Consider the following 25,782-nt stretch of genomic DNA (forward strand, 5'->3'; position numbering starts at 1 on the left):
CAAAAATCCACAGCGTTCTTATACTCTAATAATGAAGTGTCAGAAAAAGAAGTGGAAGAAATAATTTCTTTTGCAACTATAACAAAAAGAATAAAAACCTAGGAATAAATGTAACAAAACATGTGAACAACCTATATAATGGAAACTACAAGACCCCATTAAAAGAAATCAAAGAAGCTACAAAGAAATGGAAAGATGTTCCGTGTTCATGGACTGGAAGAATCAACAAAGTTAAAATGACTATATTACTTAAAGCATTATACAGATATAATGTAATCTCATTGACTTTTTTTTTTAAAAGAAATAGAACAAAAAATCATCAGATTTGTATGGGAGCACTAAAGACCCCAAATCATCAGAGCCATTCTGAGAAAAAAGAACAAGGCTGGAGGCATCACTCTGCCCGACTGCAAACTATACTACAAAGTGACAGCAACCAAAATGACATGGTACTGACAGCAAAACAGACACACGGACCAGTGGAACAGAATCGAGAGTCCAGAAGTAAATCCATATTTATATGAGCAAATAAAGGCATACAGTGGAGAAAGGAAAGCCTCTTCAATAAATGGTGCTGAGAAAACTGGAAAGCCATCTGCAAAAGAATGAAACTAGACTTGTTATCTATCACTACACACCAAAATTAACTCAAAATTGATTAAGAACTTGAATATAAGAGCTGAAACAATAAAGTGCACAGAAGAAAACAAAGGAACTAAATGCAAGGACCTTGGACTTAAAGAGGATTTTATGAATTTGACCTCAAAAGTAAGAGAAGTAAAAGCTAAAATAAATGAATGGGACTACACCAAACTAAAAAGCTTCTGCTCAGCAAAAGAAATTGTCAACAAGGTAAAGAGGCAATCACCCGAGTGGGAAAATGTATTTGCAAGCAATGCCTATGATAAAAGCCTAATATCCAAAATATAAAAAGAGCTCATACAACTCAATATCAACAAAAAAAACAAATGATCCAATCAAGAAATGGGCAGAGGACCTGAACGGACACTTCTCCCTAGAGGACATACAAATGGCCAAGATATATTTGAAAACATGCTCAACATCGCTAGCTATTAGGGGAATGCAAATCAAAACCACGATGAGATACCATCTCACGCCTGTTAGGATAGCTATAATCAACAAGACAAGTAATAACAATTGTTGAAGAGGATGCAGAGAAAAAGAACCCCCATACACTACTGGTGGGACCTCAAATTGGTATAGCCACTGTGGAAAACAGTATGGAGGTTCCTCAGAAAACTAAGAATTGATCGACCATAGGTTTCAGCAATCTTTCTACTGGGTTTTTACCCCAAAGATTTGAAAACCCATATCGAAAAAGATAGTTGCACACCGATGTTCATAGCAGCATTATTCATGGTGGCCAGGACATGGAAGCAACCAAAGTGTCCTACGATAGATGATTGGCTAAAGAAGCTGTGGTACATATATACAATGGAATATTACTCAGCCATATGAAGAGATGAAATGCTGCCATTTGCGACAACATGGATGGACCTTGAGTTAATCATGCTAAGCGAAATAAGCCAGACAGAAAGGGTTGAAAATCACATGATATCACTTACATTGGGATATAAACCTAAAAGCAACAAACAGTGGACAACAGATAGAAGACAAACAGAGACTCAGGGGTATGGACAACGGACTACTGGTTACCAGACATTAGGGGATTTGGGAGGAGGGAAGCAGTAGACAGGTTAAAGGGGGTCAAATACAGTGGCTTTAGAAAAGGGTGAAATGGGTAAAGGCTATCATATACGGTACCTGAAGGAAACTGGGCTCTGGGTGGTAATCATACAATAGAATATATAGCTGTCAAATTATGATGTTAACCCGAAAATTATATAATTGTATTAATGAATGTTACCCCTAATAAACTTATTTTTTTAAGTATAATTTGTTCAACTAATGCAAATAAATCTGAAAACCTCGTTTTTTTTCTAATAATAAAATATCAAAATTGACCCCCCAAAGATAGCAAATTTTAGGTTTCAGCAATCTTTCTACTGGGTTTTTACCTCAAAGACTTGAAAACCCATGTTCTCATGTCATGAACAGCAAAACGGCCCAAAGGAGGATAGTCAGAGAAACTCTCAACACACATAGGAACCATATCAACAATGGCAGCATCATCAGATTTCAAAAACTGAGCCATCTTCTAGCTTTTTCCCAGATGATAATCAATCTTCTCCTTCAGCTCAGCAAATTTTCAAGCAGCATGAGCTGTGTGAAAATCCAGCACAGGTGCATATCCAGCATTGACTTGGCTTGGATGGTTCGGGATAATCCCCTGAGCTGTGAAGCCAGATGCTTCCATTGGTGGGTCATTTTTGCTGTCACCAGCCACACTGCCATGATGAACATCTGCAAGACACATTCTTGACATTGAAGCTCACATTGTCCCCAGGAAAAGTTTCACTCAAAACTTCATGGTGTATTTCAACAGACTTTACCTTAGTTGTTCTGTTGACTGGAGCAAAGGTGACCATCATGCCAGGTTTGAGAACACCAGTCTCCACTTGGCCCAAAGGGTCAGTACCAATACCACCAATTTTCTAGACATCTTGGAGTGGAAGATGCAAATGCTTATCAGTTGGACGAATTGGTGGCAGAATGCAATCCAGAATTTCAAGCTGTGTGGTTCCACTGGCATTGTAATCTTTACAGGTGACTTTCTGTCCTTTGAACCAAGGCATGTTAGCACTTGACTCCAGCATGTTGTCATCATTCCACTCAGAAATTCACAGAAGTGTTACTGTGTCAGGGTTGTAGCCAATTTTATTAATGTAGGTACTGATTTCCTTAATGATTTCCTCATATCTCTTCCGGCTATACGATGGCTCAGTGAAATCCATCTTGTTAACACCAACAATCAGTTGTTTTACACCCAGTATGTGAACTAGAAGGGTATGCTCATGGGTCTCCCCTTTCTTGGAGATACCAGCTTCAAATTCACCAACACCAGCAGTGTTGCAACAGTCAGGACAGCACAGTTAGCCCAAGATGTGCCTGTACCCATGTTTTTCATTAAGTCTCTGTGTCCTGGGGCATCAACATAGTACTTGCTGGTCTTAAAATTCCACAGGAGAATATCAATGGTGATATCACTCTGACTGACGTTCAGCTTTCAGTTGATTCAAGACCTAGGCATACGTGAAGGAGCCCTTCCCATCTTAGCAGCCTCTTTCTTAAAATTTTCGATGGTTCTTTTGTCAATTCCAGCACATTTGTAGGTCAGATGACCAGTTGTGGTAGACTGGCCAGCATCTATGTGTCCAGTGATAATGATGTTGATATGAATCTTTTCCTTTCCCATTTTGGCTTAGATTTAGTGGTAGTTTTCACGATACCTTTGTTCTGGTGGCAAACCCAGAGCAAAAATGTAAGATCTTTTAAAGATCACTGGGTTTCCACTATGAAATAAGCTTTAACCAATGTTCGCAAAGAAGAAATAAAGAAGATGCCACTTTTATGCTTTACAATTACAACGAATTACTAATATCTTTAAGACTAGGAGAATATCCTTCCAATGAAAATGAAAAACAATTAGAGAACATAAATGTGAAAAAGAAGAATTTTAAAGGCTCTAGAAGAAAGCAAAGGAAATTCTGCAAAGAATAAAAGACATTGAAGGCTTATGTTTTTTCAAAAAAATTTTTTCAAGTACTTGTAATATTGCTTAGAAGGTGGAAATTTTGTTGTTTATGTTACTGTCCTTATATAGTTTTAAAGAAATTACTTGAGAAATTATTCTTGAATGTAGAATATTTTGTAGATGATTTTACATCTTGACTGCTAGCAATTCATAGCTGCACCCTTCTCCTGTGATTTAACTTTGGCCTGAGTTATCACTGAGTTAGCAAGAAACTGCCTGACAAAGGGGCACAAAAACTGGCCCTTTTGCATCAGAGTGCCTCTATGATGCCATTCATGCATGGAGCTCACCATGGTATTAGCCAAGGCCAGGCTTCAGCTGAACCTTTATCTTTGCCTCACTTCTTCCCCTGTCTTATTCAGCTTTGCTCACTTCCTTATAGATTTCTTTGGAGAACTCTTCCTTAGTAAGTGCCAGTAGGAGAGGCCCTGTCTCAAGCTTGGCTTCCAGGGAACCAAACCAAAACATAAGAAGAAAGTAAAGAAATGGAAAATGAAGTAGATATAGAAGAGGAAGGCCAAGAGACATAATATTTGAATGATAAGAGGTCTAGAAAGAAAGACTAGAGGAGGAAATATTATAAAAATAAAATAAAATTTTCTGAGTTGAAGAATATCTTGAGTTTTGATTCAAAGCATTCACCAGATAACAGTAATATTCAAAATTTGCCATGATCATTAACTTATTTGGAGATTCTAGTCATTGCATAAAGAAAAAGCAAGAACAACAATGAGGAAAAAACAAAGTCATCATTATTTACAGATGATTTGACTATAAACCTAGAACATCAGAAGAACTGAACTAGGAAATTATTGGAACTAATAAGAACTCTAAAAGATGATCAGAGACAAACTATGTGTACTCAACAAAAAGAAATTGATAGCTTTCTTTTTACATTAGTCATAACCACTTCGAAAATGTGGGGAAAATAAGTCCATTCATAGTAGCATCAAAAATTATAAAGTTCATAGAAATAAGATCAGGAAGAAATGAACTAGATCTGTTCCAAAAAAAATTTATAAAGCTTCACTAAAGGAAAAAACACAAGACCTAATAGACAAATAAAGGTTTCTGCATGAGAAGACTATAAGGATTTCAATCATTCCAAATTAAGATAAAAATACAATGCAATACAAATATGAGTGTCAATCTTAGGTTGGGGAGATTAGCTTTGTGGTGTGTACAGAGTCATAAGAAACTAAAAATGAAGCTCATCTGGGAAAATAAATTTATGATCCTGGCCAAGAAAAAGATTATCTTCTACAAGTTATTCTCTTAGGAAGTTCTACACAAGCAAAGATACATTTTCTATACAAAGGAATTAAATTTTTTGCAGTGTTGAATTATAGAAGCAAACTGCAGTTTTATTAAAGTTGTCTGGATTGTTTATGGATAGTGTGACTATATAATTTGTTATCTACATTCGAGAGACCGAAAGAAAGAATTATGAATAATTATAGTAGAACAACAGGTGTTACCAGGCAAACCAAGATGCACATACTATTAATGGGCCATATTTTATTAGAAAACAGCTTAGCATCATGAACCTTGAATGAAAAGTTAGGAGGCCCGTTATCTCCATTGATAATTTAAAGTATGCCATTAAAATCAAAACCCAGTTAAGTTCATTAAACTCATTTTAGCTACCTCAAAGAATCAAATTGTACTACTACTCTATCAGCATAAAGTGTTGAAAAATTGTTTACATAATTTACCAGTTCACTACCCTGTGGGATAACAAAGATAGAAATTTACCCATGTGTTCCTTTTCCCAAACCAATAATAATGCACAATAGTAATGTTTTATTTAAATACTGTAGATACCTGAGTGCATAAGTTATTTTAACAATAATTGTGTATGGCCAATGTGGAGGCATTCTCTATAAGAATATATATATATATAAATTTGTACCTAAATTGCACTTGAATTAAAAGTGACTGGTATAATTCACTCTGGTTTGTCTATACGGGAAATTCAGACAGGGGTTCTGAAGCTCTTAAATTAATGGCTATAGAGCATTAACATGACAACTTTGAAAATTTTTAAAACTCTTCAAAGTTTTCACTGTGTTACTTCATTGACAATATCAAAGTCCAGAAGACAAGCATCATATCTGTGATTAAAACAGAGTAACTTTTAGGGTTCTACTGGCTCAAACTTTAGAGATGTGATTTGTCTTACGTGTCCCAATATGGAAGAGGTTTTTAGCAATTGAGAAGGACACAGGAGATGAAGAGACCACAATGTTAACACTTTAATATGTGTTACATAAGAGACAATTATAGATTAAACAACAGAAAGAAAAATAATCTTTTTTTGTTTTAGAAAACTATTAGGCAAAATAAACTCTCTGAGATTTGTTCTTTGAATGTTATCCCAAAAGTCTTGCTTGGGACAAGGTGATTATTTTGGCACCTATTTCTGGACACCAGGGAGCACATCTCAGAATAGGCCCAATAACAAAGCCCAACCTCTAGCTCAGTTTAAAGAGAACAGCTGTTTCACCCTAGCATCAACTTATAATGATGAACTCTTAGTGTGTCATATCCTCTTTCTGCATTAAGCTGCAAGGCTAGAGATACAATCCGGACAGTATTAAGAAGAAAAACAATAAATATGTGTCCAGATGTCAAATCACAGACAGTTTAATTAACCCTTAAGTTAATAGTTAAAGAGAACAAATGTAGACACGAAAGGTTTTTTCTCATAAATCACATACTGGATAACCAAGATTTCTTATTATCCTTAAGTACTGATAACGTCTGATCCATTTACTAAATTCACTGTTAGAATATTACAAAGATTGCTGAGGTTTAACTATCTTGCATTTATCATCAATGCTGTGAAGGAAGGAAGTAGTCTATCTTAGAGTGTTAAGACAAAAATGGTTTCCATTGTAAACTGAAATTTTGAAATTCTTTTAGCTAAATACAGGACGACAATTATTGTCCCACAAAGCCACCTATATTAATGACATATCCATGACAATAGCAAAATTTTTTCTCTGTTTGGGTTTTTTTTTAAAGTGCAACTTTATTTCTTTCTAAAGAAGACAAGGTAATTCTAGGATATTTTTGGTTTTCCCATTACGACAAAAGAAAAATGTATTTAAAAAATAAGTTGTGTAAGAATTTAATACTAGCAAAGCACTTCAATAGGGACATTGTTCTTCACAAATGTCTTTGGCAGTGTCATGGTTGTGCCTTCCTCCAAAGGCTTTCTGTTTACCTCTTAGATAACTCTTGAGGGTAAACCCAGGACAGTATTTCCTATGACCAGGGAAACTGAAAATATCTGTAGTGGAATGAAGGAATATTTCAACCAAACAAAGTAATTCCAAAGGGTTGATGAATGAGAGGTCAAAAATGTCAGGTGTTCCAAAAATTAAGTAGTTCACTCATAAATCATTCATCACCTAGGGAAGCACAAAGATAATAGTGTTTATCCTAACAATCACCAGAAAGGAAGGACAAATTCTAGCCACAGTAACAACATTGCTTTCTTCTGTAATCCCTAACAGCAGCGTGTTTGGAAGTATAGGGGGGCCAAAGAATAGAAATGTCTATTAATGGATGAAACTCCATGACTTATGCCTAAAGAATAAGCAAAGAGAACAGGTCATGCAGAGAGAAAAACAAAACAAAACAAAACTGGGAAACAAGAACTGCATCTTTCAGCAGGAAGATACCTTACATATCTATAAAACGGCAGGAGCACTGAGAATAGCAGTCACTTTAGGCTGAAATAGACAAAGCAGATACAAGGGTATGGGGTGGGATTCTCCCCCCCACCCCCATCCCCACCCCCACCACCGATGTACATACACACTAAGGAAACAAAAGTTGTTAAATAGGGTCAAGGTAAATAGATGTTGATTTCACCATACAGAGTCACTGTGTACATGTACCAAGAGCTGCCTGAGGCTACTTACCTAAAAGTGCACAATATCACGTGACCTTTTGTCTAGGCTTTTTTTGAATTAGTGCTTTGATTGAAAAACAACAGTTACTTCTAAGATTTTGTATATTTGTATGTATATATATATTTGGTTTGTTTTCACCACAAATGGAAGTATACTTTATATATGCATAGGCATTATATCGAACCTAGTCTCTTTTTGCCACAAATATATTTTGGAGATTTTTTTTGTTACCACATAAGCATCTGCTTCACTTTAAGGGACTACATAATATTATATTGATTTAATATCCTGTTATTTATTTGACTAGTCATTAACACTAAAATTGTTTTTTGGTCTTTACAATAAAAAAAAATGCAAGGACCCTCTTTCTGGGGTTATATTTGTACATGTATACGAATAAATATAGGATAAATTTGCGAATATTGAATTGCTGGTCAAAGTCTATGTTTTTAAATTTTCATAGATCTCATAAAATTTTAAGGACATCGATTTGTCCCTGAAAAGAATTTAATCTGCAGTCAACGCTGTATAGAGTGTCTGTTACAGGTTCCCTCATTTGCACTAGATTTTATCTTTGGTGAATCTGATAGGTGAAATGGCATTTCATGTTTTAATTTTTATTTTCAAAATTATGAAAACCATTAACATCTATTCATACTTTTAAGTGCCTTTTGTATTTCTTTAATGTGAATTTGGGTTATCATTCATTCATTCATCGAAGCTCATATATTCCATATTTAATCGAATCTAAGACATTAATTATAACAAGAAAAAAAAATCTCTGCCGATTAAATTAAGAAAGAGTGCTTTCTTATCACCCAAAACTTATTTGAACATATTGAAATAATCCTTTTACACTTAAATAGGCAGACATTTTTGTCATGTTTCACTCTCAGACATGTAGACAGGAAATAAAACAAATTTCTCCAAATCAGGGTACTGAAGCATTTCTTAAAAACAGTTCCTCAAAAACTAAAACCACCAGGGCTGGACTCTTAAACTGATATTGCAATTAGGTAGAGCTAGTTTGTTCTGGACTCCAGAATATTGCTAAACCAGTTCAATAACTGCCCTCCCCTCCCCTCTTACAGCCATCTGTTTTCTACAGTGATGCCATGTTAGGGAGCTTGTCGATCCCTGTCCTGGAGATCCTGAAATGTGGGGAAGACATGAATTACTATTAATGAAGTCCTCGACAAGAAAACTAGACTTAGACTTTGCATTAGGAGTTATAAATATCTTCCTCAGTTTGACACTTTTGACTAATATTTTTATTTTTGAAAACATTTACTTTTTAATGTAGTCAAATGTATTTTTTTTTTCCTTTATGAAGTATGAATTTTGTGTCTGGAGCTCCCCCACATCAATATTATAGAAAAAAAAAAGCCTGTATTTTCCAAGGAACAGTTTTGTTTTGGTTTTTAACTTTTAAATCTATGACCAGTAGAATATCTGATATAGAATTTCAGCTTTCAAATAACTAGCCAGGTTTCCCCCCATCATCTTATACTATTAAATTTTCACTTCTGTGTTCACTTGTTTTATAGTTTAACTTTCTCTCTTATGAACATTGATCTATCTATATTCTCATAAAGCACAACAAATTTGTCTTCTATAGTGAAACTGAAAATCTTGCAATGCTTATGGGCTTTCAATATTCCTTTTTCTTAAGTTTTCTGCATTTTGAGTGTTTCTTTATCTTCAATTTTCTAATCAGTTTATTACAAAAAATCATTTTCTTTTTGTCACAATATTAAACTTACATAATTTAGAGAGTTATAATCTCTAGAATATCAATTTACTAGGACCAATTAACTCATTTATTCAAATCTCATTTTATGTTTAAAACTTTCAAATACATATTTCCTGTTAACTTATATTGTTAAATTTATATCTCAGTATTTTATTATTTTATTGCTGTTGTAAATAGGAGGTTGTATCTAATATGTTTTATGGCTACTTATAACTAATATATAAGGAAGCTATTGATTTTGTAACCATGTTGATTACTTCAAATTCTTAGTTTTAATATTTTTTCAGTTTATTATTTGAGTTTTCCAAGAATATAATGACATTTTTTATAAAACATGATAATTTGCCACAACTTTTCAACTTTTTACCTAATTTATAAATTTTTTTGAAGAAATAGAAGTTGAATTTTTCGGTGCTATTTCTTTTGATTATTTTTGACTTATTAGTATATTAGAATGATCTAGTAGTCATATTAATGGAAAAATTAATATAAGGAACTGGGATATTGAATTATCCTTACATTACAGTAAAATTTCCCAACTTGGTTATGATGTGCACTTTTTAACATGCAGTTGCATTTGTTAATATTTTTGAATTTTTGAAACTATGTACATAATATTGGCAGGGGTTTTTGTGATGTTTATGTGTTTCATATTGGTGCTAGTTTTGTCAAGGTTTTTGTTTGTTTGTTTGTTTGTTTGTTTTAAGGCGAGGTAACCCTTGGTTGACCTCACAGATTGCAAGGATCTTAACAGCTTACAATCCCTTATTTTTTATAGTTTTTACACTTATAGCACCTGGTCTTCCTAGGTGGTCTTCTATCCAAGTACTAACCAGGCTCGAAACTGCTTAGCTTCTGAGATCAGATGGGATTGGGCTTGTTCAGAGTGGCATAGCTGTAGACTAGTTTTGTCAAGTTTTGATATCAGTTATACCCTTGCTTCATAAAAATAGAGCTTTGTTTTTTCCCTAGTGAATAATTCTGAAGGATTATCAGAACTCACTGGTGAATTTGAATGTGTCTGCAACTTTTTCTCATTAACATGTAGATAACATTTCAAGCTCTTCCAGGTAATTGTTACACTAAAATTTGCTATCTTTGGGGGGTCAATTTTGATATTTTATCATGAGAAAAAACCTTGAGGTTTTCAAATTTATTTGCATTAGTTGAACAAACTATACTTTTAAAAAAATTAAGTTTATTAGGGTAAGATTCGTTAATACAATTATATAATTTTCGGGTTAACATCATAATTTGACAGCTATATATTCTATTGTATGATTACCACCCAGAGCCCAGTTTCCTTCAGGTACCATATATAAGATCGCCTTTACCCATTTCATCCTCTCCTAAAGCCCCTGTATTTGACCCCCTTTACCCTGTCTACTGCTTCCCTCCTCCCAAATCCCCTACCATCTGGTAACCAGTAGTCCGTTGTCCATACCCCTGAGTCTCTGTCTTCTATCTGTTGTCCTCTGTTTGTTGCTTTTAGGTTTATATCCCAATGTAAGTGATATCATGTGATTTTCAACCCTTTCTGTCTGGCTTATTTCGCTTAGCATGATTAACTCAAGGTCCATCCATGTTGTCGCAAATGGCAGCATTTCATCTCTTCATATGGCTGAGTAATAATATTCCATTGTATATGTACCACAGCTTCTTTAGCCAATCATCTATCATAGGACACTTTGGTTGCTTCCATGTCCTGGCCACCATGAATAATGCTGCTATGAACATCGGTGTGCAACTATCTTTTTCGATATGGGTTTTCAAGTCTTTGAGGTAAAAACCCAGTAGAAAGATTGCTGAAACCTGTGGTAGATCAATTCTTAGTTTTCTGAGGAACCTCCATACTGTTTTCCACAGTGGCTGTACCAATTTGCAGTCCCACCAGTAGTGTATGAGAGTTCTTTTTCTCTGCTTCCTCTTCAACAATTGTTATTACTTGTCTTGTTGATTATAGCTATTCTAACAGGCGTGAGATGGTATCTCATCGTGGTTTTGATTTGCATTCCCCTAATAGCTAGCGATGTTGAACATGTTTTCAAATATATCTTGGCCATTTGTATGTCCTCTAGGGAGAAGTGTCCGTTCAGGTCCTCTGCCCATTTCTTGATTGGATCATTTGTTTTTTTTGTTGATATTGAGTTGTATGAGCTCTTTTTATATTTTGGATATTAGGCTTTTATCATAGGCGTTGCTTGCAAATATATTTTCCCATTCAGGTGATTGCCTCTTTACCTTGTTGACAATTTCTTTTGCTGAGCAGAAGCTTTTTAGTTTGGTGTAGTCCCATTCATTTATTTTAGCTTTTACTTCTCTTACTTTTGAGGTCAAATTCATAAAATCCTCTTTAAGTCCAAGGTCCTTGAGTTTAGTTCCTTTGTTTTCTTCTGTGCACTTTATTGTTTCAGCTCTTATATTCAAGTTCTTAATCAATTTTGAGTTAATTTTGGTGTGTAGTGATAGATAACAAGTCTAGTTTCATTCTTTTGCAGATGGCTTTCCAGTTTTCTCAGCACCATTTATTGAAGAGGCTTTCCTTTCTCCACTGTATGCTTTTGGCTTCTTTGTCGAAAACTATTTGCCCATATAAATATGGATTTACTTCTGGACTCTCGATTCTGTTCCACTGGTCCGTGTGTCTGTTTTGCTGTCAGTACCATGTCATTTTGGTTACTGTCACTTTGTAGTATAGTTTGCAGTCGGGCAGAGTGATGCCTCCAGCCTTGTTCTTTTTTCTCAGAATGGCTCTGATGATTTGGGGTCTTTAGTGCTCCCATACAAATCTGATGATTTTTTTGTTCTATTTCTTTTAAAAAATGTCAATGAGATTACATTATATCTGTATAATGCTTTAAGTAATATAGTCATTTTAACTTTGTTGATTCTGCCAAGCCATGAACACAAAACATCTTTCCATTTCTTTGTAGCTTCTTTGATTTCTTTTAATGGGGTCTTGTAGTTTCCATTATATAGGTCATTCACATGTTTTGTTACATTTATTCCTAGGTATTTTATTCTTTTTGTTATAGTTGCAAAAGAAATTATTTCTTCCACTTCTTTTTCTGACACTTCATTATTAGAGTATAAGAACGCTGTGGATTTTTGAACATTGATTCTTGTATCCAGAGACTTTACTGTATTTGCTTATTGTTTCTAGTGGTGTTCTTGTGGAATCTTTAGGGTTTTCTCTACAGAGAGGATCATGTCATCCACAAAGAGTGACAGCTTGACTTCCTTATTTCCTATTTGGATGCCTTTTATATCTTTCTCTTGCCTGATAGCACTGGCTAGGACCTCCAATGTCATATTGAATAAGAGTGGCCATAGTAGACAGTCTTGTCTTGGTCCTGATCTTAGAGGGAAGGTTTTTAGTTTTCCCCATTATGCATAGTGTTGGCTGAGGGTTTGTCGTATATGGCCTTTATCATGTTAAGGTATTTTTCTTCTATACCAATTTTCTTAAGTAGTTCAGTCATAAATGGATGCTGTATCTTGTCGAAGGCTTTTTGTGCATCTATTGATGTGATTATCTGAGTCTTATTTTGTAACTTGTTTATGTGGTGTATCACATTAATCGATTTGCGTATGTTGAACCATCCCTGTGACTTTGGGATGAAGCTCACTTGATCGTGGTGTACAATCTTTTTAATATGTTGCTGTGTTCGGTTTGCTAGTATCTTATTTAGGATTTTTGCATCTGTGCTCATGAGAGATATTGGCCTGTAGTTTTCTCTTTTTGTGTTATCTTTACCAGGTTTTAGTATCAGAGTGATATTGGCTTCATAAAATGCGTTGGGAAGTATTGCCTCCTCTTCGAATTTGGAAAGAGTTTAAGGAGAATAGGTCTTAAATCTTTGAATGTTTGGTAGAATGCACTGGTGAAGCCATCTGGTCCTGGACTTTTACTTTGGGTAGGTTTTTGAAGATTGTTTCGATTTCCATATTGCTGATCGGCCGATTTAGATTTTCCAGTTCTTCTAATCAAGAAGACTGAATCACAGTCTGGGAAGGTTGTATTTTTCTAAGTACTGGTCCATTTCTTCTATGTTATTAAATTTGGTGTTACATACTTTTTCATAGTATCCTTGAATGAACCTTTGTATTTCTGCAATGTCAGTTGTAATTTCCTCTCTTTAATCTCTGATTTTGTTTATTTGTGTCTTTCCCCTTTTTCCTTATGAGTCTAGCCAGGGGTTTATTGCTTTTACTAGCCTTCTCAAAGAACCAGCTCCTTATTGTATTTATTTTGTCTATTGTTTTTTTTTTTTCAATTTGATTTATTTCTGCTCTAATTTTGATTATTTCTTTCCTTCTGCTGACTTTAGTCTTCATTAGTTCTTCTTCTTCTAGTTTTTTAAGATGAAAGTTAGGTTGTTTATTTGGGATTTCTTGTTTTTGGATATAGGCCTATAATGATATGAACTTTCCTCTTATGACCGCCTTTGCTATGTCTCAAAAGTTTTGATATGCTATACTATCATTATCATTCATTTTTATGTATCTCTTGATCTCTTTTTATTTCTTCCCTGACACAGTTATTCTTCAGTAGTATGTTGTTTAATCTCCATGTATTTGTGGTTCTTCCCACTTTCTTTTTACGGTTGATCTAGCTTCAAAGCATTATGACCAGAGAATATGGTTGGTATGATTTCAACTCTCTTATATTTGTTGAAGCTATCTCTGTGTCCCAGTATGTGGTCAATCCTTGAGAATGTTCTATGTGCAGTAGAGAAGAATGTATAAGCAGCCGTTTTGGGATGGAAGGCTCTGTAAATGTCATTATGTACAGTTGGCCTAATGTGTCATTTAAGGACGTTATTTCCTTATTTTCTGTTTTGATGATCTGTCCATATCTGACAGTGGGGTATTTAGGTCCCATACGGTGATTGTGTTTTGATCTGTTTCTTTCTTTAGTTCTATTAGTAACTGCTTTACATATTTTGGGGCTCCGTGGTTGGGAGCTCAGATATTAATAAGTGTTATGTCTTGTTGGTGCATGATTCCTTTTATCATTATGAAATGTCCCTCAGTATCTTTCTTGATCTTTTTTATTTTGAAATCTATTTCACCTGTTGTTAGTACCACTACTCCCACTTTTCCCTGAATGTCATTTGCTTTCAGAGAAATATCATTTTCCACCCTTTACTTTGAGTCTGTGTTTGTCTTTGGAGTTGAGATGTGTCTCCTGGAGGCAGCATGTGGTTGGGTTTTGTTTTTTGATTCATTCTGCAACTCTGTGCCTTTTCATTGGTGAGTTAGATTCATTCATATTTAGGGTGATTATTGAAGTATGAGGTCTTCTTATAGTCATTTTATCCTGCCTTCTGGTAGGTTGGCATTTTCATTGCTTCCTTGTCCTTGTGCTTCTGTTTCCTTTATTTTGGTTGGCTTTTGTGGGTTTTGCCTCTGGTCCTTCTTGTTTTATGTTATATACAGTGGTTCTGATTCTTTGGCGTGTGGTTACCATTATGAATATATAAAGGATAGTTCTATATATACAGTCGTCTATTTTCTTCTGCGCATGCCTTATCTCCACTCCCCTTTGGAAATTTGGATCTTTTAATCCCCTCCTTTTCAGTCATTGTTATGTCAATTTGTTCCTATGTATGCTGAATGTTCATTAGTATCTTGTTATAGTAATTCTCTTCTTATTAGTTAAGTTTATAATGCCCTGTTCTTAGTAAGGGTTGCACTCCTCAGCTTCTATTTTTCTGATAGTCACTTTACACCTAATTGGTTTTTCTTTTTTTTATATATCATTTTGTTTTAGGTGAACTGATCCCTTTCAGTATTTCCTGTAGTGCAGGCCTCATAGTGGATATTTCCCTCTTTTTTTGTTATGTCTGGAAAAGTCTTAATTTCTCCTTCATATCTAAAGTAGAGCTTAGCTGGATATTTTATTCTAAAGAAAATAAGCATCTGCATTGCTACAGATTAGTAGTTCTGAGGTAAGGGGTATGAGACCAGGGCAGTTGGAAGGAAATGTGGGGAGCTGTAGGCAACGGAAACATAGCTCGTTATTCCAGCAAGGGCACAGCCTGCCTTGCAGGGTGGCAGAGTATTTCAGCAAGGGCACAGCACGACCTTGCATGGCCGTGCCTTTTTATACATAGTTTAAGTAGTGGCACACTACCAGATAATGGGAGCCCGTGCACGTGTACTGGGCACATGGTTACATAAGGGGAGAAGTGCTGAGTTTCTTCCACTGGGAAGTTAGCTCCTGATGTGGGAGGGAGCCTGACTATGGTTATTTTTCTTTCTCTGCACAGCATCATATAAAAGTAACTAAACACTCAAGAGCACTGTACAAAGGTACAACAATCAACAGAACCAGACTAAATGGGGCCAAAATATTCAGAGTAGAAGATAACTATAATTAATATGTTCAAGGCTCCAGAGGAAAAGGTGGACAACATGTCTGAATGGTTGGGGAATTTTTGCAGAAAAATAAAAAACATTTAAAAAGAATAAAATGGATAGAAATAAAACTCATGATTACAGACATAAAGAATGATTTCATCAGGTCCATCAGTAGATTGAGAACATCTGAGGAAAAATGTATGACCTTGAAGATAAATCAGTACCTATTACTTAAACTAAAACACTAAGGGAAAAATGAGTGTGTGTGTGTGTGTGTGTGTGTGTGTGTGTGTGTGAGAGAGAGAGAGAGAGAGAGACAGAGAGACAGAGAGAAATGAGAGAAACTACAGAACCACAGAATCTAAGAATTGTGGGAAAGTATCAAATGGTCTAATATACATTTCGTTGAACATTCGAAAAGACTGAGAAATTTTATTTTAAAAAGCCACCAACCATAGATCTATAAAACTCAGAACATCAAATATTTAAAAAATCATATTTAATCTGCTGAAATCCAGACATGAAAAGAAAACCCTTCAGGGAGTGAAAGAATAAAAGAAAAATACTGATAGCAGAACAAAAATGAAAACAACAGCAAGTTTCTCATCGAAAGTCAAAAAAATTCATCATGGTGAAAATATCTTTTCAAAAGTGGAGAAATAGACCTTTCAGAAAAACAAACAAACAAACAAAATCTATTACCAGAACTGCACCATTGAAAATTTTAAAAGTTAAAAAAAAATGAACATGATATTAGACAAAAACCTCTAGAAATGGTTAAAATGTAACTAAATATAAAATACTTTTCTTATGTTTAATGCTCTAAAAGGTAATCAATCATCTAAAGCAAAAACAGTAGCAATGTACTGTGGAACAGTAATGTGTAGTATTGAGATAACATGAAAGATGGGAAGAATTTAGAATATATTGTTTTAAAGTTCTTACACTACATGAGAAGTATAATAATATTATTTGAAGGGAGACTATTTAAAGGTGTATATGGTAAACCTTAAAGAACCCGCTTTTAAAAAATGATAAATGAGGTATAAAAAGTAAGTCAATAGTGGAGGTAAAGTGGAAGGAAAAAAATGTTCAATTAATAAATTTCATGCAAAGAAAGAAGAAATGTAAAACAAGTGTAAATAATTTAGCAAGATGGTAGCTTTTAACCACATAATTACATTAAACGTAGACGGTCCATATATATATGAGAAGACAGATATTGTCATATTGGATTTAAAAATGACTCAAATTATACATATGCTTTCTGTAAGAAGCACCCATTAAGTAAACAGAAATGTAGTAAAAGATAATGGAAAATAATATATTGTTCAAACACTAAAGAAAACTGACTGGTAATATTTATATCAAAGAAAGTAGACTCGGAACAAGCAATATTACATAGTGTATGTTACACAGTGATAAAAAGGTTCATTCACCAAAAAGTCACAGCAATCCTAAAAACTTATACATTTAACAATAAAAGTTTCAAAATACGTGAAACAAAAACTCATGGAATTGGAAAGAGAAATAAACAAACCAAAACTATAGTTAGAGATTTCAATACTCCTCTCTCAGTAATCGACAAAATTAGAGCAAGTCAGTAAGGATATATAAGACCTTCAAAATACTAACAGACAATTTGGTCTGAGTGACATTTACAAAACAATCCAAACAAAAAATACACATTATTTTCAAGTACACCTGTCTCTAGTCAGGGTAAGATGAAAACTATATTAATTCTGGGACATCTTCAGAGTTCTCTCTCTTTAGAAAGACACTATTTCTGGCTTATCAGGCATGTTTGTTGTTCAAAAACACCGTTTGTTGAGAGACTTGAACTGTGCAGGAATGCAGGGTATACAGGCAAAATTTTTTCACCATAACAAGAAGCTATAAGATATTTCAAGGAATTAAAATAAAATGTGTTCTATGATTATGATGCAATTATATTAGAGACCAATAACAAATTATTAATTAAGTTAAGGTCAAAGAGGAAGTCACAAGTGAAATTAGAAGATGTTTTCAATTAAAAAAAATGAAAATACAAAGTATCAAAATTAATGGGATGTAGCTAAAACATTGTTTTAAATTTATGGCAGTAAATGTTTATATTTGAAAAGGAAAAACATCTTAAATTGAGATATGACCTTAAAAACCTAAAAAATGAGCAAATTAAACTCTAAGCAGAAAAGAAAATAAAGAATAAAAATCAATGAAATTGTAAGATAATTCAATGTAGTAAAGAAAATACTCCCAGAAAATGATGCTAGATGACTGGATATTTATATGTAGAAAAATAGTAAAACTTGACTTTTACCTCACACCATACATGAAAATTAATTTTAAATGTATCATAGATTTAACATAAAAGCTAAAACTATAAAACTCCTAAGAGAAAACAGAAGAAAATCTTCACAAGTCTTGCAGGTAGGCAAAATTTTTCTAGACAGGAAGCGAAAAGTATGGACCATTAAAGTAAAAAAATTTTGCTCTTTGAAAGTCACTATAAAACGGAATGACAAGACACAGACTAGCATAAAATATGTCAACACACATATTGTTTACAAATTATGCCTCAGGAAAAATTTTTAAAAATCTAAATAAAACTTGACAATATAAAATGATGATGATTATAATAATGATAATGATAATAGTAAATAATGTCTTGAGTTGTTAAAACAAGGGAACAATGCACAACAACCTTAAGTTCTTAAATAGATAAGTAACTGAGTAAGTCAACAATACAAGATCCTTGTATTGTCTGCAAGGGAATTTTTAAAAACTGAATTTAGATTTTGATATAGTTTAAAATGGAAGAGTAACCACTTATATTAGAGAAGTAGAGTTTATAAGTTCCAAATTATCATTATTTTTAAGAATTGAGAATATATTATCTCAAAAGTCCAGAAAGGAAAGAGAAATCTACAATGTGCAAGACAAAGAGTACAAAATCAGTCTAAGATTATCAGATGCAATTTTTCAAAATCGACTTTAATAAACACATTAAAACATAAGGGTGCAATGAATTTTACCATGCAATTTATCACCAAAAGGTAGGTAGTCATAACATTAATGTCATACAAAACAGACATTGAAGAATAAAGCATTACTAAAGATAAAGATAATCACTTCATGATGAAAAAAATTCTATTCCTAGGAATATATCAATTCTTAATTTTAAATCTGGATGAACCTAATAACACATCGAAATGTATGAAAACCTAGTGAAAGGGAATGGGATTTATATTCTTATCAAGTTGTTCAGGGTTTATATTCCAACAATAGAATATTTTTTCTCCTAAAAAATTCTAACTACGTTCTAGTAGAATCCAATTCTCCGATTTAAGGATTTTCCCTAGTCACCTAATAACTAAAGCATCTTGTATTCACTTGGTCCCAATAACCAGTCACCTTCCTTTTCATAAAATATCCACAGATGGAAAGTATACAGTGTATGTTTCACTCCATTTCTCCTACTAACTGTTAGCACAGCACATTTCTGAGCTAAATCCCTCTTTAACTGATGTTGCAGAAAAATTGTGACATGAAATGATCGATGTTGTGTCACTAAAGTCTTAAGATGAAAAATGAAAGTTGAAATGTCTACTTTGGATTCAACAATGAGCACACTGAATACAATTTTAAATGTTGATAAGAATAATTTTTCTTCTTTCTACCCCTGTTTTTTGTATCGGGCTGATCTTCTTTCTATAAAACACATGATTTGCCAGAGTCCATACCATGTACCCATACCATGTGTCAATCATAAAACAAAAACTTGATATGTGAGTGGTAGATAATGTTTAAATGACATCTCTGCTAGTGATGACATAAACCTGGAAATATCTGAAATTTGTATTTGTCCTAAACTTTTTATGGTTACAATTTTTAAAGAGAAGTTATTAAAAATACATATAGCATGATTACAGAAATTTAACTGGTAATAGTTGTCTAGGTAGTTTTATACCCTTTATATAGAAAACATTACTGAAAATTTGAAAAATTTTAATAAACAAAATCTTCTAAAGGACCCTTAAGTCGAAAATTTTATCCTGGCATATCTTTTGGTGAACCAAATAATTATTTAAATATAAGCATCCATCCAATAATGCATATAATTTTGATGTTGGTATTTTTATATTATAATGCTAAAGACATATAGGTTGCTATAAACTATCAAAGGCTTGCAGAATTATAAAAACAGAATTGAACATGAAAGTTCCTGTGTTTAGTGATTTAAACATTTTCTGCACATTTTCAGAGATGGGAATCAGAAAGGCTTTTCGCTTCTCAACTAAACTCTGAGTACAAGAAGGTATTACATAATTCAAAGCCTACAATTCTATGTGCATCCAGGTTATTACTCATAAGACGAAAAAATATTTCAGTCAAGCAAAGATTCAAAATTATCTCCCATGTGCTCTTAAGTATTTAGCATAAATTGTTTTAAAATCAAGTAAGGAAGTAAGCCAAGAAAAAGAAAGGCATAAATCTATAAAACATCTAATTCACTTCCCCGTCCTTGATTCCCAAAGTTATATATTTAAGCTATCGGTAATTGGTTTGGTGCATGTATCAACAGTTCTCTGATCTATTACCAGAAGGATGTACAGCTATTTACCAGGTCAACTGTATACTGGAGTATATGGAATGTCTAGACCGTTTGAAGATTCTTGAATGATTTCTGAGCTGACACTGCTACCAGGAGATCTGAGACACCACCATGTTTCTCTAATTAGAGTAGAAGCTATGGAGGTGTTAAATGGCACAAATTAATCTTACAGTGGTTCTGCTGGATACCTGTGTGTAGGGAAATAGAGATAAACACACTAAATTAGTAACTGACACTTATTCACTGATCTATGAAGTAATAGCCAGTAAAAGCGAAGTAAGAAGGGACAAATGGAAATGTTCCATCCTTTCAAAAAAGATTAAGGAGATCTGAAACACAACCACATTTTTCCAATTAGAGAAGAAGCTATGGGGTAACAAGATAGGGAAAGGAGGATGGGGATCCCATGGACAGAGCTAGAGCAACAGGGCTAGTTTGGAGCAAGAATGTATAGGTCTGTGCAAGGGTGGTCCTCAGGGGGTGGAAATAAAAGCTGACAGAGGTTTCGAACTTGTGTGTGGTCACACACTATAAGGTACAAATGTCAGATACTATTAGGTGTTATTTGGGGAAAGTTTACTAAACATATAGAAAGCAATTATTTACAACATAAAGCAGAAAATTACACAAGTTAGAAACTTAGGTATAGCATATTCCTTGAATCAGCATGGAGTAATATTCCATAAATATGCAAACACTGACTATTGATTTAAGTATAAATTGTGATATAGTTTTATGGAGAGGAATATAAGTGAGTAGTAAAGAGCTCAATTTTTAACTACTCCAAAGAGAAGTCTTAGGCAATATCTAAAAATAGAAGCAAAAGCCTATCATTTAGAAAAATTGAGTTACATACAAATAAAAAAACTAGGAGCTGCAAGTGATTGCCTTTATAAAATGTATAGAATGGTTTGATTAATTATACAATTATTTTATAAAAGTAAAATTAAAATAAACAAAAGTTATTTTCCCTACTCCATTTACACTCTCCAGAGGCAACCATTGATAACAGGGTTGATTTTATACATCCTAATGCTTACTATTAAACTTTAAATAACTTACATGGTATATTTTATCAGAATTTGAGATGCTATATTAATTCCTCATATGTGAAATATGAGGATTTTGGTACATTTAGGCTACCTTCCAATTCTGCTCCTTCTCAATTTTTATTAGTTACATTTTTATTTATTCATGTATTCAAAATACATTATTGAGCTCCTACTGTGTTCTAGCCACTTAGGTACGTAAATGAACAAAATAAAGATCCTCAGCATTGTGGAATTTACATTCTAAAAGAAGACAAATATATAAACAAATAAATACTGGATTAAGTAAATAACATACTATGTTAGAAAATAAGACTGTGTCTTTGTCAGGCCATAGATGCTGTAACTGCTTGATCACTATTATTGCTGGGTACAGACCCACCAAGAAATGCCCCAAAGAATCTCCTGGCTTTCAGACTCATTTCTCTGCACTCATTGTATAGCATCAACCATGGCTCCTCATGGCACCCAGAGTCAATCATCCTGGCCAAAATGCTAACTCTTTTCTTGGCCTGATGGTCCATTGGCATGAGGAGTTTAAAGTGTCCAGGTGGCAGTCATATTTACAAGTTCAGTGGAACCCTCACTGTGTCCTCTGATAGAAGCATTCTTCTGGGAATCCAGAAATGGCTGTGACTGCAAGCACAAAAATAGCAATTCTGTAAGTGGGTCACCCCAGGGAATGGAGAGAGGAGCCAATCTCGCTATTACCCTTTGGTTCCCAAAGCAATGTATTCTTAATAGGAAAGTACCACTGTAATATTGGCAATTGGTCCAGGGCATGTACCACAGCCTGTGGGACAGCAATCTAAACCATTAGAGTTTTATCCTCAAGCTAGTTTCTTACCTGAGCCAATAACAGGCTATTCTCGGTCTACCATTCTAGGTCATAAGGTATATAGAAAGATAAGTTTATTCCATGGTCATGGGCCAATTTTCAAATCTGACATAAAATAAGTTTCTTTTTCTGAGACTATGTTGTATAGAATACACATGACAATAGTTCAGGTACTCTAAATCCTCGAAAAGTTGAGTTTGCCGAGGTACTTTGAGCAGGCAAGAATAATACATGCCCTTATAAGAATGAATTGCTGCTCCTCAATGATGGAGATCAAACATAATCTGCCACTAAGTGTCTGGGGTAAGTCCTTGAAGGATAGTAATTCTACAGGGATTGGTACTGGTCTTTGTTACTAACACACTGGCAGTTGCTAGTTAAACTTTGGTGAGAGGGAGTCTCTGCTATTAGCCATCACAGGCATTCAAGTCATGGGTAGCAAACTACACCAGCATTGGAGTAGCCAAGTACAAGGCTGGCTAATCTCACAGAACAAGTCATTCTATCTATCCATTTACTGATGACTTCTCTGGAGCAGAGGCTTTTGTCAGACATTATCATGAGGCACAAAAATCCACATCTTGTAATCACTCCCATAAGACCAACCACAGCCTAATTTCCCTGATAGCCTAGACCCTGAACTTCTAATTTTACTCCTTTGAGGCTCCTGACCGACCAGCCAAGACACTAGTTACTTTTCATGTGTGCACATATATCTTTACCTTATGCCACTTCATCCACGCAAAGTGAACTTCCTAGTGTACAGGTCACAGTTTCGCCTCCTAGGGCAAGTTCCATTTTCCAATGGTCTAAGTGGTACCAGAGTCCATTTATGGCTAACCACCAACATGGTGTTTAATTTGTGATCTGGGAATTGTTTCCCTCTCTTTTAGTTGATCACAGGATATCATCTAGAAATAGGATGACCTCATATCCCAGTTTGCCTGGGATAATTCTAGTATATGCCATATATCCCAGGCTAATTATTAAAATAGATGTAATAAGATTCAGATCATGATAAATTGCTGCTGCACAGTCATTTGCTGTTTAATGGTCAGGCACTCAGTCTTTATCAAGGTCCAATAATGTTCCTGGAGCTATTTTTGTAATGGTATTTCTTTGCCTCAGAAAAAAGACCTTGTCTAGAATTCTAGAAGTCTTTGCTACCTCTCTCTATTTGGGAATACCATGCTACCACAAGCACCTTTTCTATGACAACCTCTAACACTGTCAGACTTTCATGGGCACGCAACCTGTTGTAGACCCTTCTCCTTACCCTGTGCCCCGCTCTAACTTGACAATCTTCTAAGTTACTCAATAAGTGGGACTGAGCATTATAGCCCAGGACAGTATATCCTGTCATACTGTTAGTGGTGAGCAGTAGGGAGGATCTGTCAACCTACAGACTTTGCTGATATGGCTGGCCCCTGAATCTCCATGTGGTTTTTGTACCCACCATCTTGAATACATATGCCTTCCTAGTACTTCTAGAATATTTCTAGAATACTTGCCACCTTATGCTACCTGGTCCAATTAGCATGATGCCATCAATATAGTATTTACCAGCATAATGTTCTACAGAATATCAAGATGACAGAGGTTCCCGCACACTTGTTGTGACATAAAACAGGGAGAATTATTATAACCCGAAGCAGGAATATAAATGTGCCTTGCTTCATTTCCCATGTAAATGTAAATTGAGGTTGATCCTTCTTATGGGAATTGAGAACACAGTCAACAGATGAATAGTACATTCCAAATGCTAGAGGCTTTGTTAGTCTGTTTCAGTGAGAATATCAGGTCTGGCATAGCAGCTGGGACTAAAAACACTCCTTGGATCAGTGTGTGGCGTATATCGTCACCTACCAGAATTAATCTGTTTTGGAGGGACTTGAAAATAGGTGAATTTGCAAATAGATGTATTGGGAACCACTAATCCCATACCCTTTCAGTCTTTGAAGACTGGTGTGATCTCTTGAAATTCCTGGTGAAAAGTGATTATGCTTCAGATTTAATGTTTTTGGAAAGATGGAAAGTTTTTCATTTGACTCTTCTTGCTTGGCTTTCATTGGCTATTACTTTGTAGATCCAGTGAATAAATGTCAGTTACTAAGTTAATGAGTGTACGCCTATTTCTCTGTACAGGGGTACCCAGTAGAACCACTGTAAGATTAAGTTGTGCCAGTACTCCATTTAACACCTCCATAGCTTCTACTCTAATTGGAGAAACATGGTGGTGTCTCAGATCTGTAAGCAGTGTCCGCTCAGAAATCATTACAAGAATCCTCTAAATATTCCACTTACTTCAGTGCATACTGATCCTGGAAAGTAGTTGAACATTCTTTTGGGAATGGATTGGGGGACTAATCACATGTACTTGTGGTTTTGCAAGGTTTTTCGATAAGGGTCTTCAATCAGTGGGTTCTGGATCATTGAAGTGGCTTTGATCTGGATGGAAACTGGGTAAAGAACTGTGACTGTTTTCACTGCAGTGGCTAGCATAAGTCTTTGGCTCACCAAGTTTTTATTTTTATTTTTTTGCTCAGACAAGCCAAGTCACATCCAAACTAGTCTTTTATCTCACCGTTTGTATACCAATATCTATTTGCTATTTACAGATATCTGGGGGTCAAAGCACTCTTAAAGTAATTATGTCTACCTTACTTCAGATAGGTAAGTGCCACTAACTGGTTTCTGCAATTCCTGGATAACATCCTTGCCTTTGTACTAGGAAAGCCATGCCTCTCCTAGAGTCAGTCTAGACTATAGGGCAAAACCACCAATAAACTTCCCAAAGATGCTACTTTCCCCCCTAGATATTCCATTGCCTTAGTGAGTCAAATCTGTACAATGTAGTACAGTAGATGGAATTTGGGCTTTGTAAATATATGGGTCTTGTTTCAATAGTGGCTCGGCTAGTTACATTAACTTCTCTGAGCTTGTTTGCTCAGCTGCAAATATGGAGATAAAAATATCTACCTTGCAGGGTTGCTTTTAAGGTTTAAGAAACTAGCACAATGCCTAAGACACGTGTGCATACCAAAAAAATGTTTCTTTGCCTTCTCTCCTGTCATCAGGAACATTGTTAACATCTCCTCACTGTTCATACTCACCTTTTCTGTCTAAGTTTTACCTATAGTTCTCAAAAACAGTGAAGGCATTAAGCAATGTCAATAATTCCTTCTTTTCCTGGTGTCTTTTTCCAGGTCTTCCGCCACCTCCAATTTTTACTAAGAAAAATATGTGACATTTGTAGTGAAGGTTTGTCCTACAATTTTAAGCTAAAATAAGAAAATTAAGATGTCAGGATTTTCAGAAATTGCAAAATCTTACATATATTATACATATTCTAGAAAATCACAATATTTTTCTGGTTAAGAAATAGGCAATATTAAAATTGAAAAGAGTTTTATCTTCTTAAGAATATTAATTCTAATGGAGATTTTTTCCTAAATACCATAATTTATAGAGGTTTTTATGAAATCATACTAATTTGGCACCAAGGATAGAAAGGTATGGAAACTATGGCCTGAAACTTTTAAATACCCAGTTCTGTTTTTTT

At 34.6% G+C, this 25,782-nt stretch overlaps 1 pseudogene; it reads right to left on the reverse strand.

Annotated features, from left to right (window-relative positions):
• Positions 1-2,035: 2,035 nt before the first annotated feature.
• LOC107517851 lies at positions 2,036-3,337 on the reverse strand (annotated as a pseudogene).
• Positions 3,338-25,782: the final 22,445 nt, after the last annotated feature.

Source organism: Rousettus aegyptiacus, unplaced genomic scaffold (assembly GCF_014176215.1).
Source record: "Rousettus aegyptiacus isolate mRouAeg1 unplaced genomic scaffold, mRouAeg1.p scaffold_m13_p_8, whole genome shotgun sequence".
Lineage (NCBI taxonomy): Eukaryota > Metazoa > Chordata > Mammalia > Chiroptera > Pteropodidae > Rousettus > Rousettus aegyptiacus.